The sequence below is a fragment of the Heterodontus francisci genome, chromosome 10 (assembly GCF_036365525.1).
Source record: "Heterodontus francisci isolate sHetFra1 chromosome 10, sHetFra1.hap1, whole genome shotgun sequence".
NCBI lineage: Eukaryota > Metazoa > Chordata > Chondrichthyes > Heterodontiformes > Heterodontidae > Heterodontus > Heterodontus francisci.
Genome location: NC_090380.1, coordinates 83,275,685 through 83,295,615, shown reverse-complemented (window position 1 = coordinate 83,295,615; position 19,931 = coordinate 83,275,685). Strand labels below are relative to the sequence as shown.

The window sequence follows — 19,931 nt, the reverse complement described above, 5'->3', positions numbered from 1 at the left end:
AATGTCTCTAGATGCCTGCCTGCCTCCCTCTTCATTGGCTAGGGGCTTCAGTTACACTGTATTTCACTGTGCATCTGAGCCTTCCCTGAATAAATCTGCTAAAGCAAGCAAATTCCCAGAGGTACCAATGACACAAATGGACAACTCCCAAAATGTACCATTGTCACCATGCATGGAGTCCAAGTCTTAGAATGCAGCTTAAATATTTATTACTTAAGACTAATACTTCACACAAAGATCAAGGTTTGTAAATAGTGATATGCATGCTTGGTTACAAGCTACTATTCTAGACAATCATAAAAAATTCTGGCATTTTAAAGACACATCCTGATTGATGTATTTTTTTTTCTCAAATATAAATTTCTGATTGGAAATCAGATCCAGGAAAAAATGCTTCCCTCAAAGCAGCTGCCATCACAATTCACCATATCTCCATTGCTACTAAACAGGTAAGCCTCTAACCAAGTAGATTAACACGCAGAATTTAGCCTGCTAACACTGGTCCTTGATTTGGGGGTGGGAGGGTTATTTTGGAATATTCTAGATGGCAACTGTAATGAAAATTGTGTGGATCAGTATGTCTACAAGCACTAAATAAACTTTTTTTTTGTTTATTCCCCTGGTGAGTTACATCTTTGCCCAACATTAGCAGTTACATATAGGAAAATCATAACAAGCCCTTATTTCTCGAAGCCTAGTGGTGCTACTTTTACCTTTTAAATGAAAAAAAATCTTAATTGTGTCACAAAGATAAAATGTATATTACTTCTAACTTCCCTCATCACTCTATTTTCATAGTGTAGAATTTTGTTTTTAACCTTTTCATCCAGTTTCCTATGTAATCTTGAACTCACTGCAACCTGCAACATATGTCTTTGAACAGACTTGTTATGGACACAAACGGCCAAGGAGAATGTGGTATTCAGTAGAATCTAATGACAAGATTAGTTGCTCTTCGATTACTACAATACTCGAGGTGTAATTAGCAAACATGGATAGCATGGATGGGAATTTAATTTACAAAAAAAATTGCATTATAACCATAGGCCACTTACAGTGCAGTAAGGCATCACAATGATTTCCATCCCATGCCCCTGCCCCACCTTCCCTTTCCCTTCCCATTTCCAGTAACCAAAACAGTGCAATAAATGGACTCAGTGGCTGCTAAAATATTTGAATCCCGAGGTTGGAAAATGGAACAGCTTTAGGAACCCATGCTGGTAAATGGAAGTTCCATCCAGCCATACTTACAGCAGCAGAGGAGAAAGTTCAAAATGAGGAAACTGTGAAGCATTGTGGGATTTGAGGGATAGGGTGTTATATTTTTCCATCACCTAAAGCTCATTCATGTGGTCTACACACTTGGTAGAAACAAAAAATTTGTTTACGTAGAAGTGTGTTAAATAACTGGTATTGAAATGCACAATAGGTGGGGAAATTTCCCAGCATCCAGCAGCAAAGCTAATAAGAATTTGCTTATGCCAGAATTGCAAGCAAGTGGGTTTCACCACAGCTTTTAAAGCACAAAATTCATATAAGTAGGAAACTTGGAGGTCAGGAATAGGCAAAATCCACAGACAACACAAACCAATTAATGCCAACTAGGGATGTTTTAATATTACAACTTTGACATTGTTATCAAGCTGTGTCCACTCTGCAGCAATGCTGAAGTTGTAACATAAACCCAGAGTTGGGTCCCAACTTGACATTGGAGAGGAGCAGTGTGAATTGAGACAATTTCATGTGGCTTGAGTTTGGCATTGCTTGGCATTGACTTCTTGAAGTTGTTTCATTGGTTGGCTAGTTACAAAGAAAGGATTTCCATGTAGGTCGTTCCCATCAAATTTGCAGGATATCCCAACGTGCTTTGTCGCCAATAGATTATGTTTTGAAGTGCAGTCACTGTTAATTTGCGCACAGCAACGTTCCATAATAGTGCAAGAGATGAATGATTAGTTGATACGTATTTTGGTGGTACAAGAGCAAAACACTGCAAATGCTGGAAATCTGAAAGACAAAAAATGCTGGAAATACTCAGCAGGTCTGTGGAGAGAGAGGGAGAGAGTGTTAACTTTTCTGGTCGATGACTCTTTGTCAGACCTGCAGGGTATTTCCAGCATTTTCTGTACTTTAGTGGTATTGGTTGAGAGAGGAATGTTGGTGAGGATACCAGGAGAATTCCTTGTACCTCTCTGAACAGCTATATTGGAGCATATTACATCCAGCTGCATCGGTAGATGGGGATTCATTTTAATGTCTAATCTAAAAGACAGCACCTTCAATAATGCAGCACTTCCTTAGCGTTGCACTAAATATTCAGCCGAGATTATGTGCTCAAATCCTGGAGTTGAGCACCCAACTTTCTGATTTGCAGCTAACAGTGATATCGACTGAACAAAATTGATGCTTGCTTCCATTGGCTATTATTCACATGAGCCTGGAGAGCGAGTGTTAATAGCCCATTTAACCAGGAAGCATTACAACCAAGATCAATTCTGTCGTCTTCCAATACTTATGCGTGTCGACTTCAACAGGATGGCCATTAAGCACAGGAACCCTACCTGAATTTCTGTTTAGAAACATAGAAAATAGGAGCAGGAGTAGGCCATTCGGCCCTTCGAGCCTGCTCCGCCATTCATTATGATCATGGCTGATCATCCAAATCCGTAACCTGTTCCCGCTTTCTCCCCATACCCTTTGATCCCTTTAGACCCAAGAGCTATATCTAAACTCCTTCTTGAAAACATACAATTTTTTGGCCTCAACTGCTTTCTGTGGTAGTGAATTCCAGAGGCTCACCACTCTCTGGGTGAAGAAATTTCTCCTCATCTCAGTCCTGAAAGGTTTACCCCATATCCTTAGACTATGACCCCTTGTCTGGACTCCCCCACCATCGGGAACATCCTTCCGGCATCTACCCTGTCAAGTCCTGTTAGTATTTTATAGGTTTCTTTGAAAACCCCCCTCACTCTTCTGAACTCCAGCGAATATAATCCTAACCGACTTAATCTCTCCTCATACGTCAGTCCCGCCATCCCAGTAATCAGTCTGGTAAACCTTCGCTGCACTCCCTCTATAGTAAGAACATACTTCCTCAGATAAGGAGACCAAAACTGCACACAATATTCCAGGTGTGGCCTTACCAAGGCCCTGTATAAATGCAGCAAGCCATCCCTGTTCCTGTACTCGAATCGTCTTGCTATGAAGGCCAACATGCCATTTGCCATTTTTACCGCCTGTTGGACCTGCACACTTACCTTCAGCGACTAGTGTACGAGAACATCCAGGTCTCGCTGCATATTCCCCTCTCACAGTTTATAGCCGTTCAGATAATAATCTGCCTTCCTGTTTTTGCTACCAAAGTGGATAACCTCACATTTATCCACATTATACTGCATCTGCCATGCATTAGCCCACTCACTCAACTTGTCCAAATCACCCTGAAGCCTCTCTGCATCCTCCTCACAGCTCACCCTCCCATCCAGTTTTGTGTCATCTGCAAATTTGGAGATATTACATTTAGCTCGCTCATCTAAATCATTAATGTATATTGTGAATAGCTGAGGTCCTAGCACTGATCCCTGCAGTATCCCACTAGTCACTGCCTGCCATTCGGAAAAAGACCCATTTATCACTACTCTGTTTCCTGTCTGCCAACCAATTTTGTACACGCTAATCTCTTATGTGGGACTTTGTCGAAAGCCTTCTGAAAGTCCAAATAAACCACATCCACTGGCTCCCCCTCATCAACTCTACTAGTTACATCCTCGAAGAATTCTAGTAGATTTGTCAAGCATGATTTCCCTTTTGTAAATCCATGCTGACTCTGCCCGATTCTACCACTGTTCTCTAAGTGCTCTGCTATAAAATCTTTGATAATAGACTCTAGAATTTTCCCCACTCCCGACATCAGGCTGACTGGTCTATAATTCCCTGCTTTCTCTCTACCTCCCTTTTTAAATAGGGGAGTTACATTAGTTACCCTCCAATCTGTAGGAACTGTTCCACAGTATATAGAATCTTGGAAGATGACCACCAATATATCCACTATTTCGAGGGCCACTTCCTTAAGTACTCTGGGATGCATATCATCAGGCCCTGGGGATTTATCGGCCTCCAATCCCATCAATTTCCCCAACACCATTTCTCTACCAATACGGATTTCCTTCAGTTCCTGTCTCTCACTAAGCCCTGTGTTCCCCAACATTTCTGGTATGATATTTGTGCCCTCCTTTGTGAAGACAGAACCAAAGTATGCATTTAGTTGGTCAGCCATTTCTTTGTTCCCCATAATAAATTCCCCTGTTTCTGACTGTAAGGGACCTACATTTGTCTTCGCCAATCTTTTTCTCTTCCCATACCTATAGTAACTTTTACAGTCAGTTTTTATGTTCCCCGCAAGCTTGCTCTCGTACTCTATTTTCCCCTTCTTAGTCAATCCCTTAGGCCTGCTTTGCTGAATTCTAAACTGCTCCCAATCCTCAGGTCTGTTGTTTTTTCTGGCAGATTTATATGCCTCTTCCTTGGATCTAATGTTATCTCTAATTTCCCTTGTCAGCCATGGTTTGGCTACCTTTCCCATTTTACTTTTGCGCCAGACAGGGATAAACAATTGTTGCAGTTCATCCATGCGCTCTTTAAATGTTTGCCATTGTCTATCCACAGTCATCCCTTTCAATAACGTTTCCCAATCTGTCATAGCCAACTCGTGCCTCATACCTTCGTAGTTTCCTTTACTAAGATTCAGGACCCTAGTCTCAGAATCAACTACGTCACTCTCCATCTTGATGAAGAATTCTATCATATTATGGTCGCTCATCCCCAAGGGGTCTCGCACTAGATTGTCAATTATTCCTCTCTCATTACACAATACCCAGTCTTGGATGGCCTGTTCTCTAGATGGTTCCTCAAAGTATTGGTCCAGAAAACCATCCCGTATACACTCCAAGAATTCCTCCTCTATGTTATTGTCACGAATTTGATTTGTCCAATCTATATGCAGATTAAAGTCACCCATAATTACAGATGTTCCTTTATCGCATGCGTCTCTAAGTTCCTGTTTAATGCCATTCCTAACATCACCACTACAGTTTGGGGATCTATATACAACCCCCACTAACGGTTTTTGCCCCTTCGTGTTTCTCAACTCTACCCATACAGATTCCACATCGTCAGAGCTAATATCTTTCCTCACTATTGCGTTAATTTCCTCTTTAACCAGCAATGCAACTCCACCGCCTTTTGCTTTTTGTCTGTCCTTCCTAAATACTGAATACTTCTGGATGTTCATTTCCCATCCCTGGTCACCTTGCAGCCATGTCTCCGTAAACCAGACTATATCATACCAGTTTAGATCTATTTGCACGATTAATTCATCCAATTTATTGCGACTGCTCCGCGCGTTAAGGCACAAAGACTTCCGGCTTGTCTTTTTAACATTACTTGTCCCCTTCCCACTATTTTTCACTGTGGCCCTGTTTGATTCTGGCCCTTGATATCTCTGCCTGTCATTTTTCTTATTCCCCTTACTGTCTTTTATTCTTGTCTTTGATCCCCCCTCCTCTGACTCCTTGCAAAGGTTCCCATCCCCCTGCCATTTTAGTTTAAACCCTCCCCAACCACTCTAGCAAATACTCCCCCAGGACATCAGTCCCGGTCCTGCCCAGGTGTAACCCATCCAGTTTGTACTGATCCCACCTCCCCCAGAACCAGTCCCAATGCCCCAGGAATCTAAAACCCTCCCCCTCACACCATCTCTTCAGCCACATATTCATCCGATATATCCTGCTACTTCTACTCTGACTAGCACGTGGCACTGGTAGCAATCCTGAGATCACTACCTTTGAGGTCCTGCTTTTCAACTTACTTCCTAGCTCCCTATATTCTGCTTATAGCACCTCATCCTTTTTTTTTTTTACCTGTGTCATTTGTACCAATGTGTACCACGACCACTGGCTGTTCACCCTCCCCCTTCAGAATGTCCTGTAACTGCTCTGAAACATCCTTGACCATAGCACCAGGGAGACAACATACTATCTTGGAGTCTCTTTTGCAGCCACAGAAACGCTTAGCTATTCCCCTTACAATTGAATCCCCTATAACAATTGCATTCCCACACTTTTTACTCCTCCCCTGTGCAGCAGAGCCAACCATGATGCAATGAATTAGGCTGTTGCTGCTTTCCCCCGAGAGGCCATTCCCCCCAACAGTATCCAAAGCAGTATATGTGTTTTGCAGAGGAATTGCCACAGTAGGTTCCTGAACTGCCTGCCTAGTCCTCTTGCTCTGCCTGGTGGTCACCTATTCCCTTCCTGCCTGTGGTGTCTGAGCCTGCAGTGTGACCACCTCTCTATACCTGCTATCCACGATACTCTCTGCCTCGTGGATGCTCCACAGTGTCCCCAGCTGCCGCTACAGCTCCAAAACCCGGGCTTCCAGGAGCTGCAGCTGGAGACACTTCCTGCACACGCCGGTCCAGGGCACTGGAAATGTCCACGGCTTTCAACATGGAGCACGAGGAGCAAATCACGGCTTTGAGCTCTCCTGCCATGACTTAACCCTTTAAGTTAAACCTTTTGGAAGATCTTATCAAAATAATATCAATTACTCGCGGGCCCTTCTTCCCTGGTCCTCGTTACTACAGAACTCCCTAAAAAAAACACACTACTTACTATATTTGAAAAAAAAACAGTAAACCTTTAAACCTTTCTTACCTTAGATACTTACCCAGCTATTTAGAGCTATTCCCGAACAGCAGTGACTCACCAACCAATCACCTTGCAGCTTTCCTGTAACGCCACTGTTGGCTTTTTTTTTTAAACTTTATTTTCAAAACTCCGGCACACTGTAAGAGGTCCGACTGCTCTCCGCTCCTGAAGGTAAGTGAAGGCCTCGAGCCTCACGCTGAATCTATCCGCTCCCGGTTCTGGTTGTTTCCACACAGATCCGACTGCTCTCCCCTCCTGAAGCCAAGAGAAGGCCTCGAGCCTCATGCTGGATTTATCTGCTCCCGGTTCTGGTTGTTTCCACACAGGTTGGACTGCTCTCCGCTCCTTATTCTAGTGGCACTGATGCTAATTGTAACACTGCCTTGCTGATATGTAAGCTTTAGAGTATTGTTCATCTAATAAGCTGAAATAAAATCAAATGCCTGAGAATTTACAGGCAGGAATTACCATAAATTTGGCAGTTTCCTGTTTTGGCTGTCAAAACCTGCACCAGCTTTGGGCATCAGAAATATAACAATTAGAACTAAAATGACAAGGAAAGGGACAGGAAGTGACATTTAAAGAGCCTAAATGTAGCTGGTTGCTAAGATAATTTTCTTTTACATCCAGATAAATCCTAAAACAACGGAATGAAAAAGACAAGAGGAATCAGGTGTACATCTCTGTCCACAGCTATCAAAAACCAAACTGGAGGTTTGAGCCTAGAAATCTGTTACAGGCGTAAAACAAGCACCTGCATGTAGCATGCACTGCGAACATTCCACATTGGAAGTGCTCCGCCCACCATATTGGTAAAGGTTCCAGTGTAAACTCCATGGGATTATGCCCGAAACAGACATTAGGTCCTTTGCACATGGAAATAGGGGTCCCAAAGACAGTTTAATGCCCCATTTCTAAATTTGGACTTTGCTGAATGCAACCGATGCAGAGTTTGGTGTATTCAGAATAATAATGTTTACCTGCAGCCTAACCAGCAGTTCTTAGAGGGACTGTTGGAGGCCGACACCAACAGGTACCTTTTAAAGAGAAAAATACTGTTGGCCAGGGGCTGCAAGAAACACAGAATCAGTTACAAACTGCTGGAATTGTTTGACCTGTAGTAACCTGGAGCTCGGACACTGGCCTGTGCTGGTAAAAAACAGTTTGAATTAATTACTTTATGGGACAAGACAAAGAACAGGACACAGGAACAGGGATGCAAGTAATGCAAAATGTCATGACCCTCTTTGGGGTTAAACAGAAATTCCACATACCCTATAGACCACAGTCTAGTGGAATTGTGGAAAGGATGAATCGGACATTGAAAAACATGATAGCTAAAATGGTACAGCAGCATAAGGCGACCTGGCAGGTTGTTTTCCCCTATGTGTTGATGGTAATCAGGAATACCGCAGCTTTATCAACAGGTTATACTCCCTATAAACTCATGACGGGAAGGGACATGACAGGAATGGAGGGGTTGGTAGGTTTGGACTTGTCCGAACCTGAGGTGGACAGTATTATATCAGAAAAATGGGTACAACATTTAGTAGAAACAGTGAAGGAAGCAAATTATGTGGCAGCTCACCAACAGGGAAAGAAGAGACAGCAAAGTAAGGCTTATTTCGATGCGAAAGCCAGCCCGATAGAGTTGAGCCCCGGACAAAGGATAATGATCAGAATATACCAGCCCATCTCATTTTTGTCCAAAGTTCGCCGGTCCCTATGAGATCGTAGATAAAGCTAGTCCATCTGTATACAAAGTATTGAAGGTGCCAGATAAGAGTGGCTGGTATCACATTAATCAGTTAAAGTTAGTTGGAGAAAAACAAGATAATCACAGTTGGCATGTGATGCTTGATGCTACTGATGTTCCGATTGAAGGTTAGGGAGATCAAGAGCAGGATCAATTGCGGATCCAAGCGGAAGTGTTTGAAAGACAACCTGAGGTTGTACATCCACATACAGAAGGAAATCAAGGGAAAAAACGAAAGAAAAATAAAGAAAACAGGGAAAGTAAGTGGGCTAGGAGAAATGGACGGTTAGAATCAGTAACAAATTGGGAACAAGACATAGACAGTCTGGCTCAGTGTATGGAGAGACTGGACTTAAAATAGGATAAGAAAGAAACTGTATATAAGAGCAGAAATTACACTTGTATGTTACAGGTCCAGCCCACAATGAAGAGGGTGATACATTGCATTGCAATTGGATTGACCATATTTGGGACTATGGGTGAATCCGCATTGGAGCTATCACGACGAATGAACGCGCCGGAAGCAGTGGCGACGTGGGAAGACTATCCCGTGGCCAGAAACAACTTTGCTCGACAGATCAAGATAGTTCGAACCAACAAAGGACAGCGAGAAGATTTAAATTTGTATTATGCGGGAGTGGATGGGTTGGCGTGCGCGGGAAAAACATTGGGTATACTGGAGGGACACAATGTAGCCATTTACAACGTAACCTCGGATTTGGTTGTTGGTGGACAAGTACTGCCTAAGCCAATAAAGAGGATAGTGATAAAGGAGAATCTTACGGAAACCATTTTGAACTAATTACTTTACGAGACAAGACAAAGGATCGATCACAGGACAAGGGCCTTATTTGGACACAGTGTGATACCAGGGTCTTTGGGCCTGGGCCAATTAAGAGAAGCTGTGAACGAGGTGATCAAGCTTAAGCCAACCGGAAAGACACAGCTCAGATTTGCAGAGATAAGCAACAGGATAAGAATAGAGCTTTTTGGGCATAGAGCCAGCGAAAACTCCGGAGATCAAGCATCGTGGAAGCGGAAGACCCTGCGTGAGCGACAACGTAGGAGAGAGAGAGAGAACGGAACGCCTGGCCAGCGTTAACTCTCCCTTTTTCGGGTAATATCCTTTGTATTCTGTGACTAGGACAGGGAAAGGTCAGAGGAACCTAGTGGGTGTGCTTATGAATTCTAGCTAGTTTTGTTATTAACTGTATAACTCAGTGGAGTTGTATGTTTTTGTCTAACTAAGTGTATAAGCCTTATTCATACATTGTACAACAACGTAAATAAAGTAAATTGATAGTTAAGGAAAGGACTGAGTTCCCCCTCTTTGTACTAAACCAGTAACTGTAGCTGTGGATTAAGCTGGAGGGTGGCTCCCTTGAAATCCGATATCCCAAACAAGGGGGAGTTGACTCCGCGCCACGGTTAACAATACTTAACTGAATGTGGAGCCAGGAGAAGAAACAACCCGAGCAGTACTACTGGGAGGGCAGCCGACCCAACTAGGTCCTCATGGAACCGATGAGCTGCCTCTGGACACCTGTTTGATATCCACAGTTCTCCGGCAATACGCCAATGAATCTAATTTCCACCCCTTGACATTTTGAAATTGAATTATATAATCTATCCTTGGATAAAACTGTAGTTATTTAGACTTTGATACATATCTGTTATATGAAAGCCTATTGGTTTCCCAATTCCTCATTTCTATGGTGACCGTATTGTTATGATCCTGTAGTTTTTTTGGGGAAGAATGTGGTGTGCCTTTAAAGCTGGAAAGGGAGCAGTACTGCTTTAAGGCCACAAGCTCTAAAAAACGGAGTCAAAGAATGCATTTTTGTTGTCCCGGGATACAGCCATTCGGAGACGGAGAGTCAAAGAGTGCATTCCTGTTGCCCGGGATACAGCCATCTAGGACCAGAGATCGAGAGATGTATTGTTACAATTTAATTTTGAACTGGCTTATAGTGGAAACAGACTGTTCTAACTCAGAAAAACAGACAGACGGCTGTGTGTTAGCACCTGAAAGGAGGGCTCTCAGACCATTTAAACTGTAAGAAGAGAATTTAGTCTGTTTATTATTCTCTTTCAAAATTCTAAAAAGTCAAGCCAAAATAGAGATCTCTGATAATTTAAACTGAAGGAAGGGAAGTTAGACTGTGACAATCTCTCAAAAGTTCTGAAGCCAAATTAATTCATTAAAAAGTATTTGCAAGTTGTTAATTGTTGAATTTCATCACTGGAGAAGGAGCAACAATTTCGACTTCTGAATTAGACTACGGACTGTTCTACTGTTGAAGAACCTTTTTTCCCCCCATTGGACGGCTGTGAGGACTTCAAGCAACCTTGGACTGTTCCACGTTCTGCAGGAGCGTATTATGCAAGGACACGAATGCAAGTTTCTATTTTAAATGTTGTTTATATCTTAGTAGTGTTTAAGAATTTAGTTTTTTTCTAATTAAACAATTAATTTTGTTGATCTAAAGACACCTAATTTGGTTAGCCTCATTCGGGGGTTAATGGATGGTACAATTTGGCTGGGTCTTTCTTTAATTTGGAAAGTTTAAGTGATATGTTAGGTGATCTGTGGAGGGACGGGATTAAATTAACAGTGTGTTTCTTCCACCACAATCAGAATCATGTATTTTGATTGGGGGCTTTGACTTGAGTGGTTGGTCGTAACAGTATTCATTTCTACCATATGAAAACATTTTACTAGGAAGGCTGCAGTAAATGGATTACTTTTACCAATTTTTAAAACCATGAGTGTTCATTCTCCATCAAAATACAGTTCAAGCCACTGTTCCTATCTCACTTCCTCCCTTCTGCTCCCCACCCCAACCACACCCAGTTATCTATCTTCCTCACCATGACTGAATGAGTAAAGGCACCACCTGGAGCAATACTGAAGCACACAGATCTGACACTCCCAGGTTTGATCCCCAGTCTATGCTAACTCAGAGGGGGGATGTATTAGTGTGTTGGGGTGGGGAGGGGTGGTATTCATTGAACACTATACGAAGTGCTCTGCATTTTTCTTCCAAGCAGCAGTCATCACTCTCAAGAGTAACCCAATGCCTAATGGACCATTTATATGATGTAGCAAAGAAATGTATTATTGGGTGTTTGACTTCTGCTTTCGTACAAGAAAATAAGTAACTAGAAACTAGACAGCTCTTGTGGGCAATGTGAAATAAATTGTTCAGGAAGAAAAAAAAGCGAGGGTATATTTATGAAACGTCACTTATGATTTCTAATGTGACAATTACACCTAGCTCTGTAACCAAATTCAAAAGCAAAACACTGCGGATGCTGGATATCAAACAAAAACAGAAAATGCTGGAAATACTCAGCAGGTCAGGCAGCATCTGTGGACAAAAAAACAGAGTTAACTTTTCAGGTCTGTGTGACCTTTCATCAGAACTGCAAAAGTTAGAAATGTAATAGGCTTTGAGCAAGTGAAAGGGGGGGGGGTGGTGTGGGCAGAGGGGGGAAAAAAGAACAAAAGGGAAGGTCCATGATAGCGTGGAAGGCAGGAGAGTTTAAATGACAAAAGGTTTCCTTATACAAAGCCAAGGGGAGTGGTAGTGGGACAAGTAAAGAAACAAAAGATGCATCTGGATGAGGTGAAAATGGCAGGATAGCTGCTGTCCAAACACAAAGTAAAGGGATTAAGAAAGAAAGAACCAGGGGGCAATAAGCCAACAAAGAAATCCTGAAAAAAATGGGGGCAGATGTTAGGATCTAAAATTACTGAACTCAATGTTGAGTGTGGAAGGCTGTTAAGTGCCCAGTTGAAAGATGAGGTGTTGTTCCTTGCATTGAGCTTCATTAGAACACTGTAGCCGGCTAAGGACAGAAAGGCCAGAGCGGGAGCAAGGTGGAGAATTAAAATGACAAGCGACAGGTAGCTTGGGGTCACGCTTGTGGACTGAAAGGAAGTGGTCTGCTGCAAAGCTATCACCCAGTCTACATTAAGTCTCCCCAGTGTAGAAGAGACCACATTGTGAGCAGTGAATACAGTATACTAAATTGAAATAACTTTCACTTGCTCAAAACCTACTACATTTCAACCTTTTGCCAGTTCAGATGAAAGGTCACACAGACCTGAAACATTAACTCCTTTTCTCTCTGCAGATGCTGCCTGACCTGCTGAGTATTTCCAGCATTTTCTGTTTCTAGAAACAAATTGGGTATTTTTAACCCTGACGGAGGAAAACCTCTTGCCTGCTGGACAGCATATCATACAGAATCATTACTGAAATAGGGTAGACTGCTTTCTTTGTAGTCACAACTATTGTGCAAGCTGCTAGCATTCGATGATTTGGATACCAGGATGTCACTTACAAGCTGCGCAGTGATAGCCAACAGGACAAATATTATGCATTATGACGAAAGCTATCATTTTTATATACATATATAAAATATATTATTACATTTATACACAACTTTAACATTTACAGTTAAGCTCCACGACAGGAATGTCTTCGGCAACTTAAAACAAATGCTGGTATTGTAAAAGATTACATCATGCAACAGGAGAATCAGTGAAAGAAATTTATCAAAAAGAAAGTTAAAAAAAAAAAATTGGAAGGAAGGAATCTTAAAACATGGATTAATAAATAAGGGAGGCAAATTCAAAGAGATCTGCTAACAAACTAACAAAATACAGCAGAGATTTAAAAATCTTCTGTGGTCTTGTTGAAATCTTGTTCCAATATCTTTATCCATAATTAATTTCACAAATAAAAAATCACATTGGAGGCCTGTAGCCAAAACTAGCAAATTTGGCCGGTTGACTGATTTAAGAACTCAAAGTTCAGAGAACAAAGCATAGTCAACGTAATGCCACCAAATTGGAGATCACTGAAAACATTTGAAAGCAATAATCTGAAGGCAAGTCCTAGACAGCTCGAAAAAGACATTAGTTGTTTGCAACAAACTCAAAAAGCACTTTGAAAAATCCAATATATGACCTTTATGATGGACCAGAATCACAGAATCTTGAACTTAATACATGTAAAATATGTTAACAGCAATAGTTGAAAGATTGCACTACTTCATAAAACCAATGATTAGAACAGTGCAAGGCATGGATGCAGTCTCTGGTAATTATACTGTAAGCGTGAATAATACATTCCAATTTAGAATTAACCACAATTAATAACGCTATTCACAAGAAAAGGTGTGGAGATTAGAAAATGCATTCTATTCAATCTGTGCCCTGTAGTTTAAGCAACAAATATGTATTAGATCACAATGAATGGTTACCAGGTTCCTGCAAGGAATCTGAAGGTAAACATGATTAAGGCCCAATAACTTTTTTTTTGCTAGATTAATCACACCAACCCTCTTTCTTGCCATATCTCTCAATCTTCTTTCCCTCTCTCCAAAAATATTTTCAACTGTCTGTTCAACTCATTTATACTGCTTACCTGAATGGCCCACTGTTGTAACTTATCCCATTTTTTTTTTCCTTTGGAGTACACTTAAAAGTTATTGCCTATTTCCCTTACTACATATTTCCTAACTTTTAAACTTGCATCAACTTGTAATGAAATCCTTTGGCACGTTAAACAATTTTCGGACAGTAGTTTTATTAAGTTATTGTATAATCTTGGAAATTTAAGGTAGATCACCTTGGTTCATTTTGTAACAGACCCACTAATAACTAATGCTACTGAGGTGATTTCATTTTAAATTGATTTACCAAATGGCATAGGATGGGGGAGCTTGTAGTTAGATGCCTTCACTGAGCAGGAATAAAAATTGCTATTTCCATCATTTATATTCTGTTTTCCAGTGATTTTGCAGAGAATATTTGGTTACTTTTATATTAAAATGTGGTAGAGTCATTTACAGCACAGAAGGAAGGCATTTGGCTCATCGAGCCCATGCCAGCTCTCTGCGGAGCCGTCCAGTCAATCCCACTCCCCCACTTAATCCCTGTAGCCCTGGAAGTTTATTTCCTTCAAGTGCCTATTCAATTTCCTTTTGAAATTACTGATTGTCTCTGCTTTCACCACCCTCATGGGCAGCGAGTTCAAGGTCATTACCACCCACTGTGTAAAAAAAAAGTTCTTCCTCACATTCTCCCTGCATTTCTTGCCCGAAACCTTCAATCTGCGTCCCCTAGTCCTTGTACTATCAGTTAATGGCAAGATTTTCCTTGTCTAACTTATCTAAGCCTGTCATAATCTTCTACACCTCTATCAAATCCCTGCTCAATCTCCTTTACTCTATATGAACATACAAAGTAGGAGCAGGAGTAGGCACTCAGCCCCTGGAGCCTGCTCCGCCATTCAATTAGATCATGGCTGATTTGATTATAACCTCGACTCCACATTCCCGCCAACCCTCAATAACCTTTCCACCCTTTCTTATCAAGAATCTATCTACCTCTGCCTTAAAAATATTCAAAGACTCTGCTTCCACTGCCTTTTGAGGAAGAGAGTACCAAAGACTCACGACCCTCAGAGAAAAGAATTCTTCTCATCTCTGTCTTAAATGGGAGACCCCTTATTTTTAAATAGTGACCCCTAGTTCCAGATTCTCCCACAAGAGGGAACACATTTACCCTGCCAAGACCCCTCAGGATCTTATATGTTTCAATCAAGTTGCCTCTTACTCTTCTAAACTCCAGCAGATACAAGTCTAGACTGTCCAACATTTCCTCATAAAACAGCCCAGGTATTAGTCTAGTAAACCTTCACTGAATTGCTTCCAACTCATTTACATCCTTCCTTAAATAAGGAGACCAATACTGTACACAGTACTCCAGATGTGGTCTCAACAATGTCCTGTATAGCTGAAGCATAACCTCCCTACTTTTGTATTCAATTCCCCTCGCAATAAACGATAACATTTTATTTGCTTTCTTATTACTTTCCTACTTACTTGCTGAACCTTGATACTAACCTTTTGAGATTCATGGACATCCAGATCCCTCTGCAATCTCTCACCATTTAGATAATATGCTTTTTTATTCTTCTTTCCAAAATGGACAATTTCACATTTTCCCACATCATACTCCATTTGCCAGATCTTTGCCCACTCACTTAACCTATCTATATTCCTTTGTAGCCTCCTTATGCCCTCTTCACAACTTACTTCCCTACCTATCTTTGTCTCATCAGCAAATTTAGCAACCATACCTTCAGTCTCTTCATCCAAGTCATTTATATAAATTGCCCCAGCACTGATCCCTGTGGCACACCACTCTTCTATCCATGCCAATACATTACCCCCTGCACCATTAGCTTTTATTTTCCACAATAACCTTTGATGTGGCACCTTATCAAATGTCTTCTGGAAATCCAAGTACAGTACATCCACCGGTTCACCTTTATCCACAGCACGTTACTTCTTCAAAGAACTTCAATAAATTGGTTAAACATGATTTCCTTTTCACAAAACCATGCTGACTCTGCCTGATTACCTTGAATTTTTCTAAGTGCTCTGCCATAATGCCTTTGATAACAGCTTCTAACATTTTCCCTAAGACATATGTTAAGCTAACTGGCCTATAGTTTCCTGCTTTCTGTCTCGCTCCTTTTTTGAATAAAGGAGTTACATTGGCTATTTTCCAATCTAATGGGACCTTCCCCGAATATAGGAAATTTTGGAAAATTAAAACCTATGCATCAACTATCTCTCTAGCCACTTCTTTTAGGACGCTAGTGTTATGAAAGTGACTACGTTTTTAAAAAAAAAATTTTATAAAGGAATTTATAGTTAATCGAAATAAATGTTTTTTAATCAAGGGGACAGTCAGCGCCGGACTGGCAACAGTGTTGCTGTTTGTCACCTGGTTTGGGCCAGGCTTAGAGCAGAAGCCATGGCAACAGGGACAGAAAACTAACAAACACTCCTTTGACTGGACAAGCCCAGGAGCAACAGGGAATATCTGGGTGGGCAGAAAACTGCCAAGCTGTTTGGTTGTCAGTCAGTGCATGTGTGAGATATCTTCTGGAAGGAGACAAAATTCAAGTGCTGCTAAAGTGTCAAAAAAGGACAGAAAATGGAGAGAATTCCAAGGAAGAACCGAAGAATACAACAAAGTTCACTTCCCAGGAATTCCATAGAAGATCCTGTGAAGCTCAGTGTCGATTCATCTTGTTCCCTGTTTTTGAAGAAAGCCCGGTAAAATTAATTCTCCACACTGCCTGAAAAAGAATTGTTTTAAAAAGACCTGCCTACGTACTCAGAAGATAGAACAAATGCCAGTTTGGAACAACATATCTCATCTGCTGTTTCCTTCAAAAAAGGAGCAAGTAATTAACACAAATGCTTTTTGTCTGTAACAGAGTTCTGATGTAAAAATCCTTTTTTATTTTTCCGGTTAACCGATTTAATGTGTGTGTGTGTGTGTGTGTTTGTGTGAGTGAGTGTTAAGGGACTAAGGTAAAGGGGACTTTTTAACATTTAATGTTTGATATGTAAAACTTGATCTATGTGATATTGTTTTGCTTCATTATTAGTTAAGATTTGTTTTATAATAAACTGTTAATGTTGTTCAGTAAAGAAACCTGGTTAGTGTGCTTTATTCTGGGGAAAAATAGTCTATCTGACTGTTTCCACAAGTGGGAACACTTTAAAATATGTTGTGATCTGTAGAGAAGTGGGACTGAATTAACAGTGCACTCCTCCCGCCTTGGTCATAACACTAGGATAAAGTACATCAGGACCCGGGACTGGTCAGCCCGCTGCTCCAACAATTTGCTTAGTACCACTTCCCTGGTGATTGTAATTTTCTTGCATTCCTCCCTCCCTTCCATTTCCTGATTCTCAGCTATTTCTGAGATGTTACTTGTATCCTCTATAGTGAGGACTGATGCAAAATACCTGTTCAATTCATCTGCCATCTCCTTATTTTCCCATATTAACTCCCCAGACTCATTTTCTATAGGACCAACGTTCACTTTGTTAGCCCCTTTCTTTTTTAAATATCTATGAAACTCTTACTATTGTTTTTTATATTTCTACCTAGCTTTCTCTCGAACTCTATTTGTTCCCTCCTTATCAATCTTTTCATCATTCTTTGCTATTTTTTATATTCTGTCCAATCTCCTGACCTGCCACCCATCTTTGTGCAATTATATGCTTTTTCTTTAAGTTTGATATTATCTTTTAACTTTTTTAGTTATCCACAGATAGTGGGTCCTCCCCTCAGAATTTTTCTTTCTCATTGGAAAGTATCTATTTTGTGTATTCTGAAATATCCACTTAAATGTCTGCCACTGCATCTCTATTGACCTTTCCTTTAACCTACTTTGCCAGTTCACTTTAGCTAGCTCTGCTTTCATGCCCTCATAATTTCCCTTATTTAAGTTTAAAATACTAGTCGTAGACCCACTCTTCTCTCCCTCAAACTGAATGCAAAATTCAATCATATTATGATTGTTGCTACCTAGGGGCACCTTCACTATGAAATCATCAATTAATCCTCTTACTGCAGAATACCAGGTCTAGTATAGCCTGCTCTCTGGTTGGTTCCAGAAACTATCCCGAAAACATTCCATGAACTCCTCATCTAGCCTACCTTTGCCCACCTGATTTTACCAAACTTTATGTAGATTAAAATCCCCCGGGATTATCGCCATACCTTTCTGACAAGCTCCCATTATTTCTTCCTTTTATACTCTGTTACTTGTATCCTATTACTTTACCTACCATGTGGGTACTGTTAGGGGGCTTGTACACCACTCCCACAAGTGGCTTCTTACCTTTATCATTTCTCATCTCTACCCAAACCGTTTCTACATTCTGGTTTCCTGAACTTAGATCATCACTCTCTAATGTGCTAATACCATCATTAATTAACAGAGCCACCCCTCCACCTTTTCCTAGCTTCCTATCCTTCCTAAATGTCATGTACCCTTCAATATTCAGGTCCCAATCTATGTCATCCTGCAGCCATGTCTCTGTAATGGCTATCAGATCGTACTTATTTATTTCCATTTGTACTATCAGTTCATCTGTTTTGCTTCGAATGCTATGTGCATTCAGATACAGAGCCTTTAATTTTGTCTTATTATTTTTGTAATGTCTAGCCTTGACTGCTGTCAGTCTGTTTATCATTTTCCATATTAATACCTTTCTCTCTTTCCTAGTCTCTGCTCCTTGATTTACCACATCTCCCCAAATTTGATCCCTTGCTCCCACTATTTAGCTTAAAACCCTATCTACTTCCCCAGTTATGCAGCTCGCTAGAACACCAGCCCCAGCAGGGTTCATATGTGCACCGTCCCAATGGTACAGCCACCACTTTCCCCAGTACTTGTGCCAGTGCCCCACAAACCAGAACCCACTTCCATCACACCAGTCTTTAAGCCATGCATTCATTTCTCTAATCTAATTTGCCCTATGCCAATTTGCATGTGACTCAGGTAATAATTCAGAGATTATTACCTTTGAGGTTCTGTTTCTTAATTTTCTGCTGAGCTCCTCATACTGACAATGCAGAACCTCCTCCCTTGTTTTGTCTATGTCATTGGTACCTACATGGACCATGATGTCTGGATCCTCCCCCCTCCCACTGTAAGTTCTTCTCCAGCCCTAACTAGATGTCCCGAACCCTGGCACCGGGCAGGCAATACAGCCTTCTGGACTCTCGCTCTTTGCTGCAGAGAATAGTGTCAATCCCCCTCACTATACTATCTCCCATTACCACTACATTCCTTTTTGCACCCCTCCCCCCAACTGAATGGCTTCCTGTACCACAGTGCCATGGTTGGTTAGCTCATCCACCCTGCAGCCCCCACTCTCATCCAAACAAGCTGAAACAACCTCAAACCTGTTGAACAATTGCAAAGGCGGAGGCTCCTGCACTCCTGCCCTCTGGGTCCCCTTACCTGGCTCAGCTGCAGCCACACTCTCCTGTCCCTGAACAAATCAGAAGACCCTCTCCTAAAGGGTATGATCGCCTCCAGGTACAAAGTGTCCACGTAACTTGCCCCCTCCATGATGCTTCACAGTTTCTGCAGCTCGGTCTCCAGCTCAATGACTCTGAACCGAAGCTCCTCAAGCCACAACACTTACGGCAGGGAGAACAACCCCGGCTTTTCCAACCTAACCTTGTAACGATTCTGGTAAATCTCCTCTGGATCCTCTCAAGGACCCACACATCCTTCCTTCCAGAACTGGATGCCATACTCTATTTGGGGCCTAAACAGAGCTTTATAAAGGTTCAGCATAACTTTCCTGCTTTTGTACTCAATGCCTCTTATGAAGCCCAGATCCCATATGCTTTGCTAACCACTCAATATGCCCTGCCACCTTCAAATATCGATGCACATGCACCCACAGGTACCTCTGTTCCTCCCTATTCCCTTCTGACAAAATGCTTCACCTCACACTGTCAAACCTTTTATAATCCCAAAAAGCACAGACAAAATCTACACAAAAAACCTTTGCCTCTTCAAGAGTTTCCCTTTATACCTAATCCAGTGAGCAGGGCGAGTGCA

The 19,931-nt window shown here is 41.5% G+C and overlaps 1 protein-coding gene across 6 annotated transcripts in view; it reads right to left on the bottom strand.

The window, feature by feature from the left end:
* cblb (Cbl proto-oncogene B, E3 ubiquitin protein ligase) overlaps nt 1-19,931 on the bottom strand; it is a 279,679-nt gene that overhangs the window by 37,217 nt on the left and 222,531 nt on the right. The window lies entirely within an intron of this gene.